The sequence below is a fragment of the Fukomys damarensis genome, unplaced genomic scaffold, assembly GCF_012274545.1.
Source record: "Fukomys damarensis isolate Sample0158 unplaced genomic scaffold, DMR_v1.0_HiC HiC_scaffold_12, whole genome shotgun sequence".
Classification (NCBI taxonomy): Eukaryota; Metazoa; Chordata; class Mammalia; order Rodentia; family Bathyergidae; genus Fukomys; species Fukomys damarensis.
Window position 1 is genome coordinate 25990548 of NW_022900924.1, and position 17144 is coordinate 26007691.

Below are 17144 nucleotides of genomic sequence, written 5' to 3' on the forward strand. Positions count from 1 at the left end.
ACAAGATCCCAATAATGAATGTAACTGTTCTGTATATCTAAAATGTAACAATAAACTCAATGAGAAAAAAAATCTGAAAAATATTTTTTAAAATAATGAACAAATAAAAGCTAAGGAATTACCAATAAAGAATATTTTATTGTCTGTATATGCAACAGTTTTTTTGCCAACTCACTTACTGAATGACATTATGGTTGTTTCTATGTTTATACAAACACAATTTAGGCTGATATCAACATTCATGTGTCAAATTGATTTTGGGGGGACACATATTTTCAATGCATTTGGGTAAATACCAAGATATCTGATAGTTGCATCATATGGTATAAACATATTTATTTTTTTTGAGAAATTGCCAAAGTGTCTTCCAAAGTGTTTTTACTATTTTACATTCTACCAGAAGTGACTAGTGATATTAGTCAGATTATTTAATACTTTTTATACAAGTTTTGGAGATTTTGTAAATCAAGAAAGTTGTTCATATTAGGTTATTGAATTAGTAGACATGGAATGGTTCAGAATCTTTTATCATTAGCCTCTTATCTAAATGTTGTCTATTATTATGTTCTCTACAGTGTTTATGATATTGGTAATATTTATTTCTCATTTTTTTGCAATTACCTTCTAAATTTTACTATTTTTAAGGAACCACTTTTTTTTTATTTCTTTTGTTGTTGTTATGTCTATAGATTTCTTGTTTTGAATTGCTTTCCTTTCATGTTTTCAAGATTTTCTTCTTACTCTGGATTTAATTTGTTCTTCTTTCTCTAGTTTCCTAAGAGGAAACATATAAATAATTTATATTTTTCCCCTTATTTTTCTTTAAGCACTCCTTTTGAGACATTTCATGAATATGAAGCAGTAGATTAATTTTTTTTAGTTCCAAATAATTTTTTAAGTTTCCCTTGAGTTTTTTTCTTTGCCCTGTTACTTAAAGTGTTTTGTTTAATCCTTACATTTACTTTTTCTTGTTGTGTTCCCCTTACTGATGTCTAGTTCAATTCTACTGTAGCAGATTGAGAACTGACATTGTCTGATTTCTATTCATTTATTAAAGCTTAAACTATGCCTCAGAATATTATCATTCTAACTGTTCCATGTGACATTGAGAAAATGTATAATTTTTGTTGCATAAAATCATCTATAAATGTCAATTATCACCAGATGATTAATGTTCTTGTCAAATGCAATATGTCATTTCTGATTTACTGCCTATTGGGCTGTCTCATTTATAATGGAGGGCTTTGAAATCTTTAACTATAACGTGGGATTTATTTGTTTCTCCTGGAATTTTTCTAGGAACTTTTAATAATATATTTTAATGGTCTGTTGTTAGGCATGTAAGAATCGTTGTTTTCTTGGAATATTGATCCATTCATCATACTGAACTTTTGTTTTGTCTTGGATAACTTGTTTCAACTAAAACTAAACTAGCTTCTCCTAATTTCTTATAATTATTATTAAATTGTAAACATTTCTCCAACTCATTAATGTGTTATATATGTTTATGATAGACGATACATACTTGAGTATTTTTAATTTTATTATTTATATTTTGTGTGTGCCAGCAATCAAACCTAGGGCCTTATGAATACTGGTGATTATGCTATTCCTGATCTATATTGCCTGCTGCATCATGTTCCTTATTGATTTTTTTTCTGTTTTTATATCTTGATCCATTCTGTCATTCTTTCTTTTAATTGTTATGATATAAGTTGAAGAGATTTAACTCCCAAACCCAAACTTGCTAGATATCCAAAACATGAGTTCATGTTCTCTTAAAATTGAAGAATGAATTCTAGGAAAAAGAGAGAGGTTAGCAGTAGGAAAAATTTGTTGAGAAAAAGAAAGCTTCTGTCTAAGAGAGACAAAGCGGGGCCCAGAAGTGGGTTACCCACTCACCCAAATTCTCAAAGATGTTTTATAGGACAAAACCATGAGTTGAAGCAGGTTCAAGATGGGACAAAACTAGTCAATTATTGAAATTACAAGTACCATCCTTAGGTAATATTGATCCAATGAGAAATCGCAAGGTGGACAAAACTATGAACAACCAATAAGATTATGACAAGCACAGTCACTTAGGCGATGATTATTAAATGTGGATCCATTGGAGAAGCAATTCATGTAGCAAATAGATAAAAAAACAAAACAAAACAAAGATTTTGGTGATAAGGGGTGGGTCAGGGGGAATCTTTCTTGGAAGATCTTGGACCCCCATCCAAGTTATCAATACTTATTTATAATATTAATCACTGACATTTATGCAATGTGGAAGTTGTAGTTTCTCTTCTTTTACAATGCTGGCTTTCAGTGAATGTGTGCCTTGATTTTCCTCCATGTTGGTTCCTCTACCATCCTTCATGTTTGCTCCATTGTCCTCCATGCTAACTTCTCATTCATTGGCCCTGTCTAACTGCCTAAAAGATATCTAATTGACTTACCTATCTACAATAGTTAGTTTTACACAATTGATGTTTTAAATTATTATTAATATAGATATATTCATATTTTCACATACTAGTATATATTCATCTCCCTTTTGTTACCATATTTGTTTTCTACAATTTTTAAAATTATTAAATATTATTCCAATTTACATCTTTTCTTAGAACATCAACTATTTTTTTGTTTAAATTTTTAAAAATTTAATTGATTGCTCTAGGCCTTTCAAAACACATGTGCAATTAATATAACTTCATTTTCAAATAGCATTAAACAATTCACTTATATTTTATAAGTATTATGAATTTTTCTTGTCACTTATGCTATTGTTGCCTTTCATTTTATTTATAGAGAAGCATAAAAGTCAAATATACTGATTTTATTTTTATTTTTATCAAACTGTTATCTATACATCTGTTAACATTTTTAAAATTACAGTTGTAATCTTATCTTGATTTATTCCTTCTACAGTGATTTGCCTTATTTTATGCACATTCATTTGTCAATTTTCAAGTTTCAACTACTTTTTTTAACAATTCTTCCAAAGCAACTAATTCCCTTAATTTTTGTTCACATGAGAACGTCTTGATTTCTCATTAACTTTCTCAAATTTCAAAATTCATGATAAAAATTGAAGTATTAATGTAATTTAATTTTATTTCTATTCATAATTTTTACAAACCCATGTAATAACTCAAATTTCCAATATGGTTATTCATAATTTGCCTGATATAGGATTTTTTTTGGGGGGGTGGTACTGGGGATTGAACTTGGGTCCTTATGCTTGCAAGGCAGTTGGTAAAACCATTGAGCTAAATCCCTGGCCCAAGATATAGAATTCTAAGAAGTATTTTGTATCTCAATCTTTTAAATATGCCACTCATTTTACTTTATTATATTTTTAGTGGCATTGTTTTGGAAAGAAGTTAAATGTGATTTTTTACTCTTCTGATAGTAAGATGTTTATTTCCTTTGACTTTATTCTTTTTAAATTTTGGATTAAGCACAGTTAGAATGTCATGTGGTATATTGCCCAGGTTAATTTGAAACAACTGGGATTAAAGATTCTCCCACCTTCTTCTCTCAAGTAGCTAACACTACAGAGACGTGCCATCTTGTCTGGCACCCCCACATTTTTTAACATTTAGATTTTTCCACACCAAGCCTGTAGTAAATTTGTTAATTACGCTGTACTTCAGGTTCTCTTGTACCAGTACTAAATTCTGTGAAATTTCTAGCTTGTGAGTTTCTAATGTGACAAATTATTAAATGTATGCATTTGTCAGCTTCTCTAATTTCATGAGTAACAATTTGCTCAATGAGCGCCTTTTAAAAAATAAATCTAGGGACAGTGTCAGTTTTTCCATTTCTTTAGTCTTTCACTTGTTAGGACATTATCACCTTCTAAGCTTCTTACATGCCTGATGAGAACCACTGGATGTACCTTCTTTTAGATAAAAGACACAATGCAGGTATAATATTTTCCTATGATATGAAAGCATAGTCAGTTACAACTAAGTAATAGCATTATCAAATAGGTAAGTTGACTGGATATCTTGTAGGCCGTTAAACAGGGATAGTCCTCAAGAAGCCAAGAAGCAAGACAGTCAAAGAGCCAACATGGAGGACAAGTGAGACACAGTCACTGAAGGCCAGCATTGTAAAAGGAGAGAAACTACTATAGTTTCCCCTCCTGGGAATAAAGAGCAGTGATTGATATTCTAGAGAGGTATCAGTCACCTGACTAAAAATCCTTGCTCAGTTCTTTGTACACTTGCTACGTGACATGTTTCCTCATTGGATCTCTATTTAATCAGTATTACCTGAAGAACTTTACTTGAAATCTTAATAGTTGACTATAGTTTTATTCCACCTTGAACCCACTTCACTTTATGTCTTTGTCTCATAAAGCCCCGTTGAGAAGCAGGGTGAGTGGGAAACCTATTTTCTAGTACTCCCTTCTGTCTCTCTCTTAGACAGAAGATTTCTTTTTCTCAATAAATTTTTCTTACTCTTAACCTCCATTTTTTGTAGAATTCATCCTTTGATTTTAGAGAACAGGAACTTGCATTTCATATATCTAGTAGGTTTGAGATTTAGATTCATTTCCCCATATCAATAGGAACCCATTTGAAAGAAATTATATATTCTCATGTTTGTGAAAATTCAAGTAACCCAAACATGCCTTTATTGTATCTGTTTCTTTTTTTTTTCTGTCAAAGTATGTTGTACTGCCTTCACTGATAACTTAGAGCAGGAAGAAGATATACATAACCTGATTTCTGGCACTTGGTTGAATTATCTAGGCTAAATTTATGCACTCCCTTTCAAAGGTAGGTTTTTTTTTTTTAATTTGGTTTGCTTTTGTAGCTATGATCCTATACTATAATATATGAGCAAGTAGGGAAAAATAACAGTCAATGTTTCACATTTTGTTTAAAGTAGGCTTTATGCTTTAAAATAGTATTTTTAAAGGACTTAAAAATAAACCAAGCAAAAAAAAAAACTTGGATTATTCTAAGTTTTGAGGCTTCTATACTTAAAAATATATGATAGGAATTCTAAAATCATTCATATTTTATAATGTTTTAAGGACAGCAGATGCTATCAAAATCTTTTAGGAAATAAGGGCCTTATCAAGATTTGAGTCTAAAAATATCACTTGAGTAAAAATTAGTAAATATATTGGAGTGGGGTAAGATGAACAAAAAAGCAAGAAGATAAGTTGTTAATGAATTTCAGGGAAAATAAATGGTGGGAAATGCAAATCCAGATAAGTATGTGAGATAGATGAGAACTACAATAACAGATTCCTGACTAATTAAAGCATATTAGAGTTATGTTATAGGGAAGATTTAAAACTGTTTTAAACCTTTTTTTTTTTTAAATATGAAGGGAGGAAAGTGGTGACATTCTCTGAGGAATGCTTAAAAAGAAGAGCAGCTTATGATTTCAGGCATTGCAAAAAAAATTAGTTGGTGATCCAGATATAGATACACAACTAAATATATGAATTGAATCTCAGGAGAAAGGATTATGTTGGACCAATGAGGTTTTTATAGAGAGAGAATAGCTGAAGCTGAAGGAATAGTTGAGCTCCCTTAAATGAAGAGTAAGAGGCAACATGGTTCTCAACGTGGGTCTAAATGAGCTGAATAAAACAAAGGTAAGAGAAATATTTAGGAAAGAAAGAAATCAGTAAGTTTTGTAATATTATAACTGCTCTCTACAAGAAAGAAAATCAAATGGCATTGTTTGGTCAATTAAGATACATACTGAGAAATGATGATTAAATTTAATGACATGTGGAGGATTGTTTGTCTTAGGAAGACTTTTGGAGTTTATCAGGTAGGAGAACAAATACAATTGTAGTAGTTAAGGTAGAAGAAAAAATAAAGAGCCCAAGTATAGACAACTCAGGTGAATTTTAACTTTGGGGATATGAAAAGACAATGAGGGATTTAATGAGAATTGTAGTAAAAGGAAGCTTGCTTCATTGTTGTTCCAAGTTATATTTTATGTGAGTGTGTGAACTACACATAGGTATCTTTTAAATTCCCTTAAGAAGTGAAAAGTAAAAGATGTTAATTTCTCAAATTGACTAGGCACTCTTAGATTGACAAGGCACTTTTTGTTGTTGTTAACAAGATATTTAAGAGTTCAAACACAGTAAGACCACAACTGATAAAAGGCATCATATTTTAGAACAAAGATGTGTTACTTGCATGAGATAAGATGTGAAACAAAATCCTTGACTCTGAATGTAGACAGATTCAATTTTTAATTTGGAGGTGAGGGTGGAAGTCTCTTACACCTCTCATGTACAGGCTGGTCTGCTCATTCTCAGAGTAAGGGATTTGCTGCAAAGGGATGTGTATGTGCTGTTGATATTTTGAGGAAAATAAGTAGAGTTGAAAAGGACTTTGGCCATATTTGAAGAGGGAGTTTACTATGAAAATATGTGAGTGTTGTATAGAGTCTTAGTGTCTATGTAGATATCAAACTGAATGCTGTTACTCTTCTGAGTACATGATTTTCTTTAGGAAAGACTAGAATGTAGGTGTTATAGTTTGGGTCTAGAGGTCTCCACAAAGCCTCAGGTGGTCATAGGCTTGATCTAGCGCACATGAAGCTGGAATTGATTCATGATGCAATTCTAGGATCAAGGGCACTAGGATTAAGGGTGTGAGTGCTCCCTGCCCCAAGTGATCTGAATATCATAAGAGGGGCAGGGGGACACTGTTACCTCTCTTGTTGCCTTTGTTGCCTTGTGTGCACCATGTTGTTTCTGCTCTGCCAGGCCTATTAGTCCTCCATGCCTTGGAGTCGGCTGATTCCAAGGACTGAAATCTCAGTGAACTGTCAGCCAAATAAACTCCTTCCCTTTTAACTTTGGGTGCCTGATATTTTGTCTCAGCAGTGAGAGAAAAGTAACTAACACACTAGGAGAGTTTGAAATACAGGAAAAAAAGGCAGTTAGAAAAATTGAATGTTGACATTTTTCTGGATCAAGAGAGGCATAAAATGTGACAAGAAGTTTGACATATCCATGTGTGGATGGAGAGACCACTGAAGTCATTAATTTCAGTGAAGGGAGAAATGTTAAATCATTGAGAAAACTGTAAATCTGGGAGTTTATGGTAAACAAAGTGATATATTATCTTGATTTGAATTTCCTCATATGACAAGAGGCAAGAATTCAAATTACTAGGAGAAAGGACAAGTAAGGCATGGACACCAATAAAGAGTGAGTTATCCAGAAATAACCTTTGCAAGCTTTGGAAACTAACTGTATTGGAGACTCAGAGGCCACACAGAATGTATCTCAAAATTAACATGCTTGAAAAAAGAGAGTTGTGTGTCTTCATCTTCTACTGTCATCAGAGGGAATGTAAGCAAAATTAAGTATGCAGTATGTTAAGTTTTCTCTGAACAATATTCAGAAAATATCTTCAGGAAAATTGGCTCGAGAGGTTGGAAGTCAGGCTGATTTGATGAAAAAAGTAACTTTATAAAATATGGCAGGATATAGACAGATTTTACAGGTTTTTTTAAAGATCTGTATAGAGACATTCTATTAATGGGCATTCCTTCAACTCTGTTTTTTCTATATTTTTCCTCAAAAGATGATGATAGTTTTGAACATTATCCATTTAGTTCATCATCCATTAATTCATTCAATATATGGTAGTTATAATGATTTCACTCCTTGCAGATATGTTAAAATAATGAACTTAATTTTGTATTTCTTATGTGTTGCCTGCATTCAAAGGCAAAAGTTTATTTGGCATTTTTCTATGCAATGCTGTGCAGAGGTTTTTAAGTCTTTGCCTTAACTCTCAGAAGAGACTTTGGACTTGGGCTTTATCGGTCCTTAGAAATAACATGAACACACTTTTCACAAAGGGATGTGTATGAATCTTCTGGGGACCAGGTCCAAAATATTATGGTCTGTATTTAGACATCTCCCTAAAGACTTATACTGTTGGAGGGGTGCTTAGGAAGTGAATGGATCATGGGGGTGTGATGTTTATCAGTAGATTAGTCTTATAATGGGTATATAGCTAATTGTCATTTGAGAGGTGAAGCCAGATTGGAGGAGATGCACTACTGGCAGTGTGGTCTGGAGGGCTCTAGGTCCACTCCTCCTCTCTTATTTTTTCTCTACTTCCTGTCTGCCATGCCAGGACCAAGCTTCCTTTACAATGCCCCTCTCTGCCATGAAACCCTGTTTTGAGCCAACCAACTATGTCCTGATCCCTCTACAAACTGTCAACCAAAATAAACTTTTCCTCCTTAGAGTTGTGGGTGTCAGTATTGCATCCCATCAAAGAGAAAGTAACTAAAGACAAATAGTACAGGTTTGAACATAATATGCCATTTTAGTTCCCAACAAATAAAAATTTTAAAGGGATATTACCAAAGGCTTATTGAAAGAGAGATATAAGGCAATGTATTGAGCTTTTCTGCCATTCAACTTTTCAAGTTGGCATGAAACAAATTTCTAGGCTCATATTTATTTATGGTACAGACTCTAGCTTAAAGTCAGCAGATACATATTTGAAAAGATATAATGACTTCCCTTTGGCAGATATGTTAAGATAAGGAGTGGACTTAGTTCTGTGTTTCTTCTGTATCGTGTAACTTCAAGGGCAAAAAATATTTCACACTTCTCTGTGCTGCAGGTTGCAAAGTTTTAGATCCTTCTGTGCATGAGCTGAGTTGAGCATACATCTGTACACCTAGAACTTAGGCCCATTTGTTACTTATATTAGGCTACAGACCTAACTTACATTTAATTAGAAATAACATTAAATTTTTATGTTTACTATTTGTTTTAATTAAGTCTCACTTAACTAATCACTGTCATGTGAGTGTGACAGCTTCTACAGTCAGGGCCCCTGGGATCGAGGTACAAAATGAGTCACCTTGTCTAAGTACATCAGAAAGGAAAGCTTTTCACAATTGATGGTAAAGTTAATTTTTGTAAAAATTTTAATATATAGCATTGATTTAATTAAAACATTTCCTAAGATTTATAATTTCTTAGAGCACAGTTAGTAAACTATAGTCCATTTTTGTAGAATCCTCTTGGAACGTGAGAAAAGCTTCTGACATGCACATTATCCAGGTAGTCATGCCATGATGGAGGAGTTAATTAGTGTTACTTGTAACTCTGTGAACTGCCAACAAAATACTTTATTGCTCAAATATGTATCTACTGACCTTTAAGCTAGAGTTTGCATCATAAATAAATGTGAGCCTAGAAATTTGTTTCATGCGAACTTTTCAAGTTGAATGGCAGAAAAGTTCAGTATTTTGCCTTATATTGCTCTTTCAATAAGGCTTTAGTAATATCCCTTTACAATTTTTATTTTGCTTTTTGAAATGATGACATCATGTTCTGGATAATCTATCCTGTAAAATCTTTGTATAAATCTATTGTATCTTTTTCTGCATTATTTCCTTTTAGATTACAAAGCAAATTTGTTATAGAAATCATAGTATCAGGCCTCTGACTTCTTTCCAGGTTTTTTCCTTTTTTTATTAAAATAATTTCTAATAATGTCTTTTTAGATTACTGAACTTTTTTGTCCAATCCATTGTGCTGCTATATCTTGAATTCCAAATTTTATAATTTTCCATGTCTAATATTTCTATTTTTTTGTTTGTGTGTGATAAGGTCTTGCTACATTGCCCAGAATCTACTCAATTCGTGCACTTGAGTTATCCCCCACCTCAATTTCCCAAGTAGCTGGGATTACAGAGACACAATATTAACCTCATCATTTTTTGTATATGATATATTACTTGTTCTTAAAGTTCCTCATGTTTTGGTTGTTTATTATTAAAAATGCATTCATTTTAAAACTGTATTATTCTCAGTTTCTTTGGAGCACCAATACTTGGATATCCGATGTGAATCTCCCCTTGCCTCTCAATTTTTGAATTTGATCCTTTCTTGTTATTTTAAATAATTTTTATTGAATACAGAATATATTATTTGAAAAATTCTAGAGAATATTGGAAATTTTTCCAGGGAAGTTTCACTTTTGATTCTAAAATGCAATTTGAGGTGAACCTGGTAGTATAGAAAGTCAGACTGATACTGAATGTGTGAAAACCCTCTAGTGAATGTGAGTTATGACAGGATTTTATTGGATAGGGTTATCTCTGTTATTCTCCCACATTTTCTTGGTTAAGAGTCATCTAATATTTTCCCATGTTATCTGTCTCCTTGGTGTTGAAACTGGGGCTCCTGAATTGCAAAAAGACAAGCACTATGCCATTCCCATAGGGAGTAGATGAGCAATATTGCAAACTGATACACAGAATCCCTTTTCATAAAATTCTTAAGTCTAGTATATGGGTTATGGGATTTTTTACAAACAATGAAGAAATCCACAATTTAGTAAATAATGTTTACTATTCACAACCTCAGTTATTAAGAATGTATATAATACATTGAAAAGCATTTCTGTTGTTAAATAATGGAAAATAATATACTAGGTTTTATTAAGTGTAGTATACCAAAGCAACTCTCTTTGTGGTATCTTTTTGATGTCACAACATCTATAAATATATTGATGGAAGTAAATGAAAACTAAACAATGTTTGCAAATAGTTGTAGTAAAAATTTTATTCAGACTTTATAATAGTTATGTGCATAAGTACCAGAATATATAAAGTAATTCTCTGTCATGAATAATTTGCCAATATTATTAAACCATTCTCATATAATAACAAAATGTGGGAACAAAAACAGAAAAGAAAAACATACTAAGTTTTTCTAGCTCCTTTGTTGTTGCTCACAAATCCTCATCAATTTATTTGGATTATTTTGCAAACATTAGCCAGGAGTAGTGGAGCACGCCTGCAATCCCAGCAGTAGGGAGACTGAGGCAGAAGGATGGTGACAATATCAAGACCAGCTTGGGGTACACAGTGAGTTCAGGGCCTGCCTGTCCTACAAAATGAGACCAGCCTGAAAACAAACAAACAAACAGCAAACTGTCCTTCCAACTTTGTTTTCGTAAGAGGTTTATTAGTACTTTGTATTTTTTATTTTCTTGATGGTATGTTTAGCTACTCATAACTTTACTTTGAATTTTTTTGGTCTTTCCAGAGCTGACATATTTCAACAATTCTGAAAGATTGTCCATAATTGTTTTGACAATTTCTTCTTTCATAGTTCTCCATGATATCCCTTTGGACATCTAATAAAATACATCTTACTTTTTTTTTTCCTGGCCACTACTTGCTTTCATCTTTCACATTGCCTAGTCACTTTCTTCCTCACCAAACCAAATATCGAACACCTTTGCTTTAAAGAAGGGAAAGTTTATTGTGGCTCATGTTTTAGAAACTTCAGTCCTTGTGTGGCTGGTAGCATGGTGCAAGAGTTTGGTAAAGGAAAGCTGCCCCAGTCATATAGACCAGGAAGCAGAGACCAAAGGGTGGAACACGAAGGAAAATATGTCCTTCCATGTCATGCCTGTAAATTACCTGTGTTTTAAACTAGATTACACCTCCTAACACAGGGCCCGCTGCAGCTTTCTCATGATCCAATCTCCTTCCATAATCCCCACTTCTAATTAGAAGAGGATCTGGAAAGACATCCAGATAGAAACTGTAGCATTCGACTCTAAAAAAAATGGTTCCACACATTTACCCGTAATGACCCACTGGAAAAATTTTTGCTACCTATTTCCATGACCTTCTGCTCTGCTGTAGTAGGAGTCTTATCTGCAGAATGGAGAGTCTTGTACCAGGAAACACAGCAATTATGCCATTTAACGAAAAGCTCAGAGTTCTTGTCAGTCATTTTGGGATCCTCCTACCTATGATTAAACAAGCTAACAAAGGAATTTCTGTGTCAGTGAGGATGTCTAATCGAGACTACCAAGTGGAAATTGGACTATTTCTCCACAATGAAGAGACAAATAAATATATTTGGATTACAGGAGATCCCTGGGGCACATTCTAATATTCTGTGCCATGTTATTAAGGCCAGTGGAAAATTATCACAACTCTATACAGGCAGAATAGCAAGTGGCCTAGAGCATTCATGAGTGAAGGTATGGGTTACCCAGTCAGGTAAAGAACTAAGACCTGCTGAAGAGCTCACTGAAGGTCGAGGGGATACAGAATGGGTAGTAGGAGAAAATAGTCATAAATACAGCTACGCATGACCAGTTACAGAAATAAGGATTGTCATTTTCTTTTTTCTTTTGTTAATATTTTTGTGAATACCTATTTTGTCAATATTTTTGTGCATATATACATACATACATGTATTAAGCAAGTATCTTTGTTTTCCTTTTTTGTAATATAATATTGATAGGTGTTATATCTTACTATATTCTCAAATCTCCAATATGTTTTTTTGGTTTTTTTTTTCAGCTTTAATTGATTTTATTGGTACATTTTAGGGATACAGTACAGTTACATTCATTGTTGGGATCTTGTACCTCTACATAACAAGTTTTGGTTCTCATTTTTTCCCCCTTGTCCCTGCCCGCCTTCACCCTCCAATATAATGTTTAAGGCATAGAACATTAAGAAAAGAGTAAGCATCACCCAAAGGAAAACTTCAACTTCTAGTCTGATGAATGAATTACTGTGTTTCTGTTTGTATGTGGGATAGTTTGGTTTGCTTATAAACCCGCTATTGTATTTGGAGATGAAGTATGATTTGAGGTGTGTATTGTCAAGCCGAAAAGGGGTGCATTGTAATCATTAATTATGAAATGTCAGCTTGACTTAAATAGGAACCTCCCAACAAATTAGTAAAGCTCTACATGTGTGCTGAACAATAAACATCTGGGCTGAAAAACTGGAGAAAGAAGACAACTGTAGGCTTTGAGTAGGGAGGAAATAATACATTTCCTCTTTCTTCTCAGAAATCCAATCAGGTCTATTATTTTATAAATATGACTAAAAGCTAACTTTTTGGCTTTATGTGTGATTTAATTAATTTACTGAGTTTTAAATTTCAATATTAATTTAAATTCTAAAATTGTAAATGTTTATAGCTGATTGATTATTTTTTCTCACATATCCAATGTCTCTTTTTATAATAAATTAAGTAAAATAGTTCTGTGTCCTGTGATTATAGTGTTGGAAATATTTTGGCTATTATTCTGCTCGTGCTTCTAATTTTTCTTTTTGTGATTTTGAGATATTTCAATGAATTACTAACTCTTGGAAGTATTTGTAGCTGAGTTAGAATTTTGTCATTCCAAGAATATTTGCCTTTTTCTTTGCCATCAAATGTAAAAAGAATCTCCCAAGTTTCATGGTAACTTCAATTATTAAAATCCCATGCATTAGTTCTTCTCCACCTGAGCTAGTTTGGATTTGCAAATTTTACATGAGGACCAGTTATGACCATAGACTATTCTGCATAAGGTAAATTCCTCAGGCTAGTGTCAAGGTTAAGGTAAATTTGTTGTTTGTTTTGTTTCATTTTTATTCATAAATAGATGGATCTTTGTTATGAGGTTTGTGCTTTATTCTAGGAGGTTCTAGATATCAGACTAGACTAGATATTGGACTTTAATTAAATAGCTCCTATAAATCTATCACCTCATTTAAGAAGATTCATTACATAATCATGTTGAGACATACTTTTGTATTTTATCAATTTCCATACTTCCCACTTTCATCTTACAAGAACTTTATGTCTTCTATTTCCTTGGAAAATCCATGACTAATGAAATTTTTAAATTTCTAGGAACTACATTAGTTTTAATTGGTAGTTTTGTTCTGACCTTCTATTACATTGCACATTGAGCAATAAAATTTATGTTTTCCTACCAGTTTATTCATAACTTAAATTCATATCTTAAAGAGGTATAAATTTAATTGTTATAAAATGAACCCATGTTTGAGATTGCATATATATGTTTATGTGTGAGTATATTTGCATAATTATTGTTATGGTTTATGTTTAGATGTTCCCCAAAGCCACATGCAGTCATAGGTGAGACTTTTGGGAGGTAGCTGAATATGGAATGCGATGCTGGGATCAAGGTTGCAATTACTAAATTAGTCCACTGATTGGTTTGACATAGTTCTGGGTAGCATTAATGGTTCACCACCCTGGACATAAATGCTATTCTTGCTAAGGGTAGTAGTCTGGATAAAACACAATGGATAGAAGTCTCTGGTTGCTTGTTGCTTGCTGCCTTTTGCCTGCTTGCTTTGTCATGGACTTTTTCTCCTCTGCGATACCCCTCTGCTGTGCCACCTTACCTGGGAACCAGCTGACTACAAACTAAAACCTCTGCCAAGTGTGAGCCAAACAAATCCTTCCTCTTTCAACTTTGGGTGTCAGGTATTTTTTCTCAGCAATAAGGAAGATAACGAAGACAATTATTTTTACACATATTCACTCAATTTTAAGTGAATCATAATAGGAAGAGGGTATAATAAAATACTATCATCCATTACAATTTTAAATGTATATTACAAGTAATAATATTGTGAATTATGAATATTTTTTCAAAGAAACCAAGTTGTTTGCTGCTTCAAAGGAACTGAACAGGTCAACAGACTTAGAAATATGAACACTTAACAGCAGCCATAAAATATAAACCATTTTTTTACCATACTGAATAATTATTAGATTGTGAATCAAGTAGTCTTCAATAAAATGCAACTTGATATGATTTTAAAATACCCAAACAGGTTTACCTTGTAAGGAAAAGTTTAAGAAGTCCTCATTAGCAAATAACTACAAAAGAAAAGTAAATTAGACCTAACAGAAAACTCATGAAGAAAGTGATTATATTGATAAAAGTGTGTCCATATGGAATAGAGCTGAAAATGAAAACCAATAACTATAGAAACTATTCATGCCATTATGCAAATATTAAATGTGAACAGCTGGTAGAGAGAAGAAATTACCATGCCTGATATTTAATAACCAAATTGTTATATAAACACCTTTTACTGTTGGGAAAGTAATTTTCTTAAATCAAATGCTTCAATCAACCTTCATAAGATTGTGTCATGTTTCTAGAAGGAAAGAAAATATTGTTTTTTTTTTATCCTCTATTTAGATCAGAAGGTAAATAAACCTGCTTATGTAATCATTCATAAAGTTCTCTTGTCATTACAAACAGCACAATATTATAAAGGTATCTAGGAAAATACATTAGATCCAAAATCTTTATAAAATATATGATATATGATTTTTAGACTCACAAAACCAAAATTAATGCTATTAAAGCTATGATGCTTGATGGAGACTAGTGAAAAATAAAAAACAGAAAATTACTGGTAGCCTATAAACTGCTAAGGTAGATATTTTGGTATATTATGTAGTATTCAGTGCAATTAATATATATATATATATTTATTTATATATATACATAATAATATTTGTATTTTTATATATGTATATTAAATAATCTAACGCCAGAATAAAAATAACCTGCACAAAGTCATACAGCTATGAAAGGCCATGCCAATACTGCCAGACTTATCCTACCAACAAATATTTGAAACCTGATCATTTCATAAATTTAATCACAAATTCATTTGAAGCAGAATTGGAAAACAAATCCTTAAAAAAGTATGCACTTACCAGATACAATTTATCCGAAGTCAATTATAGATATAATCAAACAAGTAATGTTTCCCAGTGAATTGGAGACAGTACTTACTTTTGTAGAAATAAACCATAGTTTATCTTATGCCATATATACTATAGTTTATCCCCTACAAAACAGTAATTCTTACAATCAGTTTTACTTCACAGTTGGAATGTTAGGATTATTACCAATAATATTAGCAACATTTCCTAACGTGATCTAGAAACGAAATTAGCCTCAGTCACTGCTTTTTATTTTAAATTAGAAAGTGAATACCTGGCCACACTTTTCCTTTTGAAGTCACATTAAATAACAAAGAATAATTTATGAAGGAAAAATTAAATAGAATTGTGCATGACATGGAAAATATTTTTTCTCAGTAATTAAAAAAATACATATGCTGTTTAGCAGTCTGAATAAAAGCAGTGCAGGTTTATTTAGAAAATTTCAATAGATATGTCTTTGATATAATTTTTATACAGTTAAAAACAAATGTAATATTAGAAAATAACACACAAATAATTAAATTAAACATGACCTCTATTAATAATTGAAGCTATTAATGACCTCTAGTAAGGATTGAAAAAGAATGTTTTTGAATTTATAGCTATATATTCTACCTTTTGGCTTTTTTTCCTCTACTCCTCTCTCCTTTTCCCTTCTCTCCCCTGAATATATTCCTTGATTATTCCAGTTTGCTAAATGTTGGTATTAAGAAATTTATGATGGGTCCTGGGATGTAGCTCAGTTGTACTACACCTGCCTAGAAAGTACAAGATCAAAGATATTCTGGCTGAAATTAACTTCCCCTTTCTTGAGATTTGATTTCAAAATCTTTAGTATATTTTTCTACTATTTATCACAATTACCTGTATATCTTGAAATTTTGCATATTTATGTTATCTTTTCTAGTGTTTTTCAAGACTGAAATTTAGAAAGATGCAAATTAAAATTTCAAATTTCATAATGCTTATGGTTTGTACTGTTAGTATATTCATGATAAAAATAATGACCTATGTAGTTAGATTGAAAACTATAGTGAAAGTATAAATCTTAATGAGAGTTATTACTCTAAAAGTTATGTCACTAATCCGTCAAAATTACTCCCCTGTTTTTGAACTCTTATTCCATGGCTGTTAGCACTTTCTTAAGCAATTCTAGAAATCCTCATACAGGAGTGTCTTTAGTTGGGCTATTTTAGCTGCCTTAATGATCTGAATCAATTGACAACATTGTTCCTTTTATTGTCATTTTTGACTTTGCAAAAGAATCAGAAGTCTTATGGAGCCAGGTATAGTGGCTAAGTATCCTTAATGAGGATGAAGTTAGTGTTTTACAATGCTTTTCATTGGGTGGCAGTCAGCAGTATCATCCACTGTATTTCTTTTAAATTATCCTTCTTAAAGGTGCTCAGAAAGACGTCCATGACTTCTTCAGAAACTGGAAAGAACAATGGGATAACTGTGCTCCAAGTAGGGGAGATATTTTGAGGGGGGATTAACGGCAATGTGTCTTTTACCACAATAACTTTGTAAGGGTAAATATTCACTACATATTTTGAACACATCTCATATTTATAAATTATGAAATACGATAAAG